Source organism: Rutidosis leptorrhynchoides, chromosome 8, assembly GCF_046630445.1.
Source record: "Rutidosis leptorrhynchoides isolate AG116_Rl617_1_P2 chromosome 8, CSIRO_AGI_Rlap_v1, whole genome shotgun sequence".
NCBI classification, from domain to species: Eukaryota; Viridiplantae; Streptophyta; class Magnoliopsida; order Asterales; family Asteraceae; genus Rutidosis; species Rutidosis leptorrhynchoides.
Genome location: NC_092340.1, coordinates 17,391,652 through 17,401,408, shown reverse-complemented (window position 1 = coordinate 17,401,408; position 9,757 = coordinate 17,391,652). Strand labels below are relative to the sequence as shown.

General features: G+C 30.9%; 1 long non-coding RNA gene across 3 annotated transcripts; it reads left to right on the top strand.

Moving 5' to 3' along the window:
• Positions 1-372: 372 nt before the first annotated feature.
• Positions 373-5,797, top strand: LOC139862093 (uncharacterized). Of its 3 annotated transcripts, XR_011764047.1 has the most exons (7): positions 379-704; positions 808-888; positions 982-1,146; positions 1,383-2,429; positions 5,344-5,421; positions 5,579-5,647; positions 5,737-5,797. It is a non-coding gene; the product is annotated as an uncharacterized lncRNA (long non-coding RNA). The 3 variants fall into 3 exon arrangements; XR_011764048.1 differs by having other exon boundaries at positions 373-704; positions 982-2,429; positions 5,499-5,647; XR_011764046.1 differs by having other exon boundaries at positions 982-2,429.
• The last annotated feature ends 3,960 nt before the right edge of the window (positions 5,798-9,757 follow it).

Genomic DNA, 9,757 nt, shown 5'->3' with positions numbered 1-9,757 from the left:
GGCGGTGTTTTTTTTTTTTTGGGTTGACGGTGGTTTTGATTTGCAAGTTTAGGGTTTACAGGTATTTGTCTGATACCACGTTAATTGATGAAAGGTGTGGAATATTATTTCTGAATAATCATAGAAGCGCATTACATACATATAAATAGGAATGAGCAAAGGCTAAACCTAGTGGACTAGATAAGCTAACGGGCCTTTATAGAACACGGGCTAAATAATCCAATATATAAATGCATAAACAATATCCATCTAACAATTTGGCCAACTCAGTGTGTGAATTAATTTGTGTAAAAAAATGAGTGGATATAGCATTTCTTATTTATTTTTATGCAACCTGCAAATAAAAGTAAAATATTACTTCTTGATTTGTAAACGGTTTGATTTTTAATTGATTTTTTGGTAGTTTAGTTACTATTTTGTGTTAAAAACCTGCTGAATTAACAAACCTTGCTGATTTTAAATTATTATAGATACCTAGAACTTTTTTTCGGTAGGTGTCGTTGGTAAATTAGTACCGTATGTAAATGTGTTGATCTTTTCGTTCGATTTTTAGTATTTTAGTTACCCTTTGGTGTTTATCTAACTATATAATGTCATTGTTGTAGGTTCTTTGATTGCATCTGTCATAAGATCAGTTTAAAATGAAATGAGTCTAACAGGTGAAATTTGGACAAAGTGAAGATTACCACCTATGTTTATTATTTGTATGTTTATATTGTGTTGATATCTTATTTGTTCAATTGTGATCCGTGTCACTGTTGCAAATCTAAAAGGAGTGTATTACGGTATGCCAATTATGTTGTGCAGCTGTGTGCTCAAAGCTTATGTTGCATTGGGTAAACCTATTGTTCATCCTGCCACGGTGGATCTAAGAGGCAAAGTATACGAGTATGTCAAGTTTCACTTCACTCTGAAATATATCTAACTAAACTAAAAGTGTTACATTATTATGAAATTTGGTGATTTATGGTGCAACTACAGGCTCCTTCGAAAGAATGCAACTAGATTCTTATGGATGATATTTACAGGAACCCTGGTCCCCTTCAGTTTGAAGATCCAGGTGCTGATTCTAAGGTTGTTATCTTGTGTGTCGATGACTTGGATTACATGGGCCGTATTAAGGAATTGAACGACTATCTTGATAAGGTATTATATTATATGGTATTTAAGTGTTAGTCACAAGTTGCAATATGGCAGGTCAGTTAACGGGTGGTTAAAGTTAGTCGTCTCTTTAGTATGCGTCAAATACGTTTTCTACTATCCGTTATTTTTTCTAAACAATATTATTATTAGTATCATCATCATCATGTCAAATACTTTAACGAGCACAAAGGTCTTATTAATTTTGGTAATACACTAAATATATGAATAACTTTGTACAGGCAAGAACGATTATGAAACCAGCTTGTTCTCAGGACGTTCTGAAAGCTGCATTGAGTGTATTTGTTGATATGTTGTACTGAGATATTCATCTCAAGTGATGACTTGGCATTCAGAAGAACTTTAGATATAGTTGTTGGCCTTATATAAAAATATAGGTATCGAGTAGATTTATAGTTTCTATTGTTGACCGGTAGTCGTATTTGTTGTTAGTCGTTATAGTCATTAGATGTTATTGATGAGTATGACCGGATCATGATGATAAATCATGATAATTATGCAGTTTACTATGCAGAATCATGATGATAAATCATGATATTTATGCAGTTTATCATGCCGAATCATGATGGTAAATCGTGATTGTTATGCCGGATCATGATGGTAAATCATGATTATTTTGTAGATTACTATGCCGGATCATGATGGTAAATCATGATTTTGATGTAGTTTACTACGGAATATGTTGGATCATGATGGTTAATCGCGATCGTTATGCAGTTTACTATGCCGGATTATGATGATGACCATCATGCAGTTTTTATGTCGGATCATGGTGGTTGAAGTGGGTTGAGTATCCAGTAATTTGTTGTACAGGTTGCAGTGGCTGTGGTCCGCCAGGGTTGACCCGAAGCATGTTATATTTCATTTTCTTGATTCTTAAAACAGGATTAGCGTGTCATTTTTTACAATAATTGTTTCATTTCAATTATTTTTGGTTATTTATAACATTTATTCGGGAGATCTTAGGTATTAAAAATAATCTTTGGGCGAATTTTGACCCATTTGACATGTTTTGTCTCTTCATAGCCATAAGCCAGATTGACCTATTCATAAGTAAATGGGTTTTAGTATTTACCTGTAACTATCATGCAATTCAGTCTGATTGCTTTAAGTTGCAGTTTGAGCTAAACTTGCTTATGTTGGGTCACTATTTGAATCCTTTTATGTGTATGTAGTTTGGGCGTTGATGACTTTTCCACCATTCTGCATACCGAGTTCTCCTTAAACACAAGGAAAGACAAATCTTAAGCACTTTAAATGTTGAAGAGGTTAGTTTTATCACTTCACATAAACCATATATCCATAGTATGGTTTTGTTATATTCTTGTGACGATCGCTCCAAATCCATATGGACGAACACGTCATTCATCGATTTCATTGCGAGGTATTTGACCTCTATATGATACGTTTTGTAAACATTGCATTCTTTTGAAAATGCACACCATAAATGAATATTTAAATCAAAGGTTTTCGACATCTGATGATTTCTACATATAGACAATCACCGTAAATAATAGTTTACAATAGTACTTCCGTTGACAAGGCAGTCAAAATAAGATACACGGTGATGATTTGGTGAATGCAACGTTTCCTTGAATAAAGCATGTATGACTCCATGCACATAGCTTGTATAACGTATAAGCGAACAGCGAAAGACTTCTATAAACCTGAGAATAAACATGCTTAAAAGTGTCAACACAAAGGTTGGTGAGTTCATAGTTTTAATGTTGCACATAAATCGTATGTAAAGGTGGATCACAAGATTTCAGTTGTTTCTTCCAGAAACGTTTATCAAATGATTCTACGTAACAGAGCACCCTGGTAACTAAACTTAACGTATATATAATTTGTACCCTTTGTATAATCATCTTAATAATACACGCAAACCAACGTGTACGCTTCTCAAATAGCATACGTCTGTTAAAAGGCTAGCGCTCTAGCTCGGACGGGGATATCAAGCCCTATGGATCCATATACTACTACTCGCGCCCACCAGTTCTTATAACTGGCAGTTACTAGTTACCAAAGCTAAGGGATTTTCGGTTTAAACTCGGTGTAGAATTTAGTATGTACTTGTATCCATTGCGTTTAAAATAAAGTGCATGTATTCTCAGCCCAAAAATATAGATTGCAAAAGCAATTAAAAAGGGAGCATATGAAACTCACTTTAGCAGCACATAAAGTCGTTCACCGAAATGTGATCGAAACTCGGAATACCAAATAACCGTAGATCTCAACCTAGAGAACATATGTTGGTCAATAAATGTCTATCAAGCTAGTTCTGGTCATAGTGTATCACAATCCTAATGCTCGAGATCGACATACAAAAGTTATCAAAAGTCATTTCAAAAAGTTATTCTTACTTAATACTATAGTTAAATGATCATGGCAATCGAAACATTTTAACATTTTACATAGTTTCTCAATTCTTGTAAAATTAGTCTATAGTTTTTATAAGGCTTTAAAACATGATAAAACAGTCAATTTTGACAATTGTTCAACAAAACGAGACGTGCCTTAAATAAGGATTCATTTACTCGGCTGGTAATATTCAAAAATTCAAATTATCAATCTTACATACAAGTTGTTTAAATATTAATTGCAGATTCAAAAGCAATTCCAATTAACGTCAATCATAATTCAATTGACCATAACTTTTAATTCGTTCATCGAAATTACGCGATTTCTAAATGAAAAGTTATTGATTTTTCGCCAGCTTTCCAAAAACATGCATATCATATATCTTTTATCAGTAATATATGTATGTAATTCGTGATTCATCATAAACTGTTTAACGATGAAATTTAGTATACAAGCATGCATAAATATATATACTCGAGCACTAGACATGGATACACAATTAATATATAAAAGATAAGATATGAATGCTCACGTATCAATATTGTAGAAAAGTACGTAGACGCAACGGAGATGATAAACATTAGGTTTGACTTGCGAACAATACTCATGAACATTACCCATAACCTCCATAGCTATAACCCATAGTTTCCTTAGCTCTATCCCGATTGAAAACCCATTTTGAAAGTGACACGCTCAAGACCTCGTCGTAGTATTTTATGTATAATATTAATACTACTAATAATAATAATAAGATTAATAATAATATTAATCTTAATAATAATAATAATAATAATAATAATAATAATAATAATAATAATAATAATAATAATAATAATAATAATAATAATAATAATAATAATAATAAAAAATAAATACGGAGTAAAAATGAATATATGTGTGTGTGATTAAGCCTGAACTCGCTCGAATTTATAGATGTTTGCTGATCCCTGTGGTCATGCGATCGCATGACTCTGGAGTGCAATACTCATGCGATCGCATGAGATCAATTGCCAGCTCAAATTGTTTTTGTAATCTAGCTTGTCGACATAATAAATAAATATATAATATATATAATTTAAATAATTAATTATATATTATATTAAATTCACGTGCATAGTTGATTTGTAATTTTAATTCCGATAAGTCGTACGTCATCACTCGACTTATGTCCCGGTTCCGGTATTTCGAACGTTCTTTCGTACATTTAGAAAACTTGCATTTTACGTTTCGTGTCACGTACCTTTGTCAAAATATAGCCTTAAGTTACCCATAAACTATACCACTCAAAGTATATCTTAAACTTTCGAGTGTTTTGGTCATTTACTTCTATAAATCATCGTCTCGCTATTTGTTAATATATATATATATATATATATATATATATATATATACATTTTCATTTTGAAATAGTGTTTTACTGTAGCAAATAGTGATTTTCGAAAACACTGTAGCTTTTCGGGTACTGTAGCAATTCGAAAATAATGTAGCAAATTAGTGTTTTACTGGTTCATCTTACACGTTTTAGTTAACTTATCTAAATATTAATCGAATCAATAATCGAATGTTAATATCGTTTACTAAATAACTTGAAATCATATATATATGCACATTAAGTTATATATATATTGTTCGTGAATCGTCGAGAACAGTTAAAGAATAATTGATTATATGAATATAGTTCCAAAACTTTCGTGACTCAACATTACAGACTTTGCTTATCGTGTCTAAAACATTAAATCATTTAAAGATAAAGTTTAAATTTTTTCGGAAATTTTCGGGTCGTCACAGTTCTAAATGTGTTTCTGCTGACTGTAATTTCAGAACCGCTACAAGCAAAGGGTTTGGATACGAGGAGTTCGAAATGAGGAAAAAGAAACGTTTCAGTTTACCATTGTTCAGGTATGTGAGTGGACAATTTTCAACTGATATTTGTTTGAATACATGAATATACTCTCAAAAGTTTCTTAATTGGACAGGTTGAAAGAATTATTGTTAAAGACACCTTTGTTTCAAATTAGTTAAAATGGTATTACTAAAAGAGTTTTTTGGATCGAAGGTAGTTAGTGAAAGTGTTACTGTAAGATTCTATGTATCCTTTAAGTTTGAAGTAAAGTCAACTTAACAGGTTATTTTTTATAATGGTAAAGTTATCTCAATTAGATGATGTTTAAATATTAATAAGTAACTTCTAATGAATTATTATATGTTTTGCAGGTGACACGATCATTCGAATTCACTAACAAAGAAAGATGCATTGAGAGAATGGGTGGAATTAACAATATCATATTATGACATGTTGTATAGGAACCGATGAGCTGATGTTGCTCGATATACCAAGTATCAGGTAAAAATAACTATTCTTATTTTCTGAGACATATAAACGGCATTAAGAGTTTTATGAATTTTAATAATGAATCATTATTGTAATTCATATTACCTTTTTAATTTACTACCTCTTTAATTAATTGTAAATGGTACAAAGGGATTGTCAATTTCTGAAACATATCATAAATAAGTCCAAATAATTTGGTTTAGCGATATATTAAGCAATGCAAGTTGTTAAATTCTTGGTGGATGGGTTGTAGTTAAAGTTAATTTCAAAAGCAAAGATATTGTTCTTGTGTGTTTTTTTTTTTACAGGAACACGTGTATGATGGTAGAAGAAGGTTTGCTTGAGTGCTTATTATGTATACATGTTTTAAAGACAAGTTTGAAGGTAGTGTTCTATTACTCTGGTGATTTTCGGGTCCGGTGGATTAATAAGCGGTTTAACTCGATGATACCACTAATGATACCATGTTAAGGAATATATGTATATAAATTACGGACCCGAAATTAAGCTATTGACATCACCTTTGAATCACTTTATGGCAGTGCTATATTCAAAGTGGTACGTTCTAATATGTCAAGTAGTTTATTACTCCATATTAAAGGTATTTTAACATAGTTATTAACATCACTATGTAATGGTCAAAATTTTATAATGTTTGTGTTATTTGGGATCTATATGGAAAATAATAACATTTGTTGACAAAGTCAAAATAGTCACTCCTAACCATGCCTTGGTATATAATGTCTAAACATGTTAGTTTATACGTGTATGGGGTCAACCGTGTAAAGATTGAGTTGTTGTGTTCGTCCTACGTATCAAACTTTTTTTTTATACTACATTTAGGTAATTTTGTCTAATATCTTTATCTATATTATTTTTTAATTTAGTTTTTTTGAATTAGAAAGATTACAAGTTCATAACTAGGGATGGCAATGGGTGTTTCATCCATGGACATCCACCCGATCTGATCCATTTATAATGGATATGGATGACGTAAATGGACGATAAACAGATATGGATATTGATATGGATGACAACTTATCATTCACGGATATATCCATTACCATCCGAAATACATCTATATATACATATATACGTACTAAAATATAAGCATATGCCTCTAAATATTGTTGTACATTTACATATAACTTATAAATTCTTAAATTATCAACGAAAATAAGAATTGTGATAGTCACTTTTTTTTTTTAAATTGTTACTAATAATAATCAAAGTTACGTATAACATGTTTTGTGGATCGCATATGGATGACAAATATTTCGTGGATCGCATATGGATGACAACTTATCATTCACGGATATATCCATTACCATTCGAAATACATCTATATATACATATATACGTACTAAAATATAAGCATATGCCTCTAAATATTGATGTACATTTACATATGACTTATAAATTCTTAAATTATCAATGAAAATAAGAATTGTGATAGTCACTTTTTTTTTTTAAATTGTTACTAATAATAATCAAAGTTACGTATAACATGTTTTGCTCATTTAAATTCACAATCGGCGAAAATTACAATCAAAATATTTGTAACAATCAAAAACATAAAGATTAAATATTTACATTTATTATGATCTATATTAAATTGATAAAGTCGTCGTTAGATTAACATTTCATTTGATTGTCAACTGATATTCATTAACCCGCTTAATCCATCGGATATGGATATGGACGGATGAATTAAAATTAAATGGATATGGATGAGCAAAAATTAAATGGATATGACATCATCCGATCCATATTTGATCCATCGTCATCCCTATCCATAACTATACTCTTGAAAGCTCACATATTTTCTGTTTATGATCACGTTTTGTTACCCCCGTGATGTACTCATTTTTTACCACATATGAATAAATCTGAGTGAATAGAATTTTTGTATACACGAAAGAGCTAAAACTTTGGAGGTGGCTCAACACTTTAAATTATATTCATTTTTTAGTGACGTGGAACAAGTATATGATGACTTTTTATCTATAAATAATTCATTGTTACATTGTAATTTTATTTATTAACAACGTTTACGTCATTAATCAGTATCAATATTAAGTTTTTCGCATAATACTTTTAGAGCTAGTGTGCAACGCACGAGCTAATGTTTACAAAAATTAATAACGTTAAATGATATAACATTTTCTGTTTAGTTGATGCACAACAGTACTTGTGACATTGTCCGCATTATATCGTTAATTCATATATAATTTCTAAATTTAATATATTGTTTGCGGAAGAGTACCCGTGCAATGCACGTGCTCATAAATCTAGTATAAATGTATTTCTAATTTGATTTGTTAGTCATTGTTGTTAATTTAGGGCAGTGGGTTTTAGATAATGGGTTTGTAATTGGAGATTTTGATTTTTAGAATGAATTTGATGTTTTAATGGAAGATCTGTAATAACATTAAGAATTAGTATAAACTAAGTTTCTTTGGGTTAAAGAATAGTTAATGTGTATGAACTGTAAACCTCAAATTCACGTTTATGATAGAATTTTGGGATGAATATTAGGGTTTGGTATGGGAGGTTTGTGAAAATGAAGATTGATAATTGTAGGGAGAAATCAAAGAAAAAGGTAAATTGACGAAAATCAACGTCAGTTGGATGGAGGGACGAGAAATGTAGTTAGTTAATACAATAGGGACGAGGAATGCTGAAAAATTGAGAAAAGGACGAGGATTGATTTTTGAGGTATACTTCATGGACTAGGAGCGTAATTTTGTCAAAATTAAATTGCTTAAAATACTTGACCCAAAACACATTAAATTAGTAAAATTTAAAAGAAAGCAAAGCGTTTACCTGAACAAGTTATCAATTAAATTAGTGAATTAATGTGCTTAACATCAATCCAGTTCCTAAAAATCTCCACGCATCGCATCAGACCTCTAAAAAATCTAGAGCTGCTTGACTCTTGGAAGCACTAACGACGGGTGAGGAGTGCAACACATTTCAAGTAGTCTGTTAGTTGATATATCCCGTTTTCTCAATCTTTCTTTCAAAGCTTCAATCTCTTTATCTTTTGTCTTAAGTTGCTTTTTATCTCCTTGATGCATGGCATGCATAGTTTTCAACTCTTTTGCCTTAGTTGTTGTGGCATCTTAAAATGATTTTTTATCCCTTATCCACGATTTAACTTTGACTTATGTATTATCTTGAGTTTTTCAATTTCTGTTTTGAAATTTTCACGACCCTTTCTTAGTTTGGACACTTTTTCAGAAGCAGATAGTAACTTCTGATTCAATGCTTCATCTCATCATTAAGTTTTACTTTTCCTATTCTGCCTTTTAACATCTTCTTGCTCTTTTGCGTAGTTGCACAAACCAGTTTTTACAACTATCTCCAACGTTTCATGGCAATCATTCAATTCCTCTATTTTATTGCTAAACGTAAATTTCCGTTCAGTATCTTCACTATGTTATCGGTAGTTTTATGAAGTCATGTACCAAAAACAAAATTGGTAATATTTAATAACTAGTACACGTACGTAAGATACATATTATTTGTCATAAAACGTATAGTCGACAATTAATTAATTGAAGTACTAGTTAATTGTAGTGATAAATACTCACCATAGAAACCATGTTCACCATAGAAACCATGTTGAAGTTTATCATCAATAGGTTGGTAACCCAAAAGTAATGTGTCTATTGATTACATTGCTTATGTATCTTTTCATCTCCTTCTCAGGTCATCAACCAGTCTAATTTCTCTTCTTATATTCTCTCAATGTTCGATTTATGTATCGACGATATAAAATTTAACGCATATTTTATAACTTCTTTGTCTCTCATTGTATCATGTTATACATTCTCAAGTAAGTCCTCTTGAACAAAAGCATTTGTATTTTGAATATCATTAATCATATAATCACGTGAG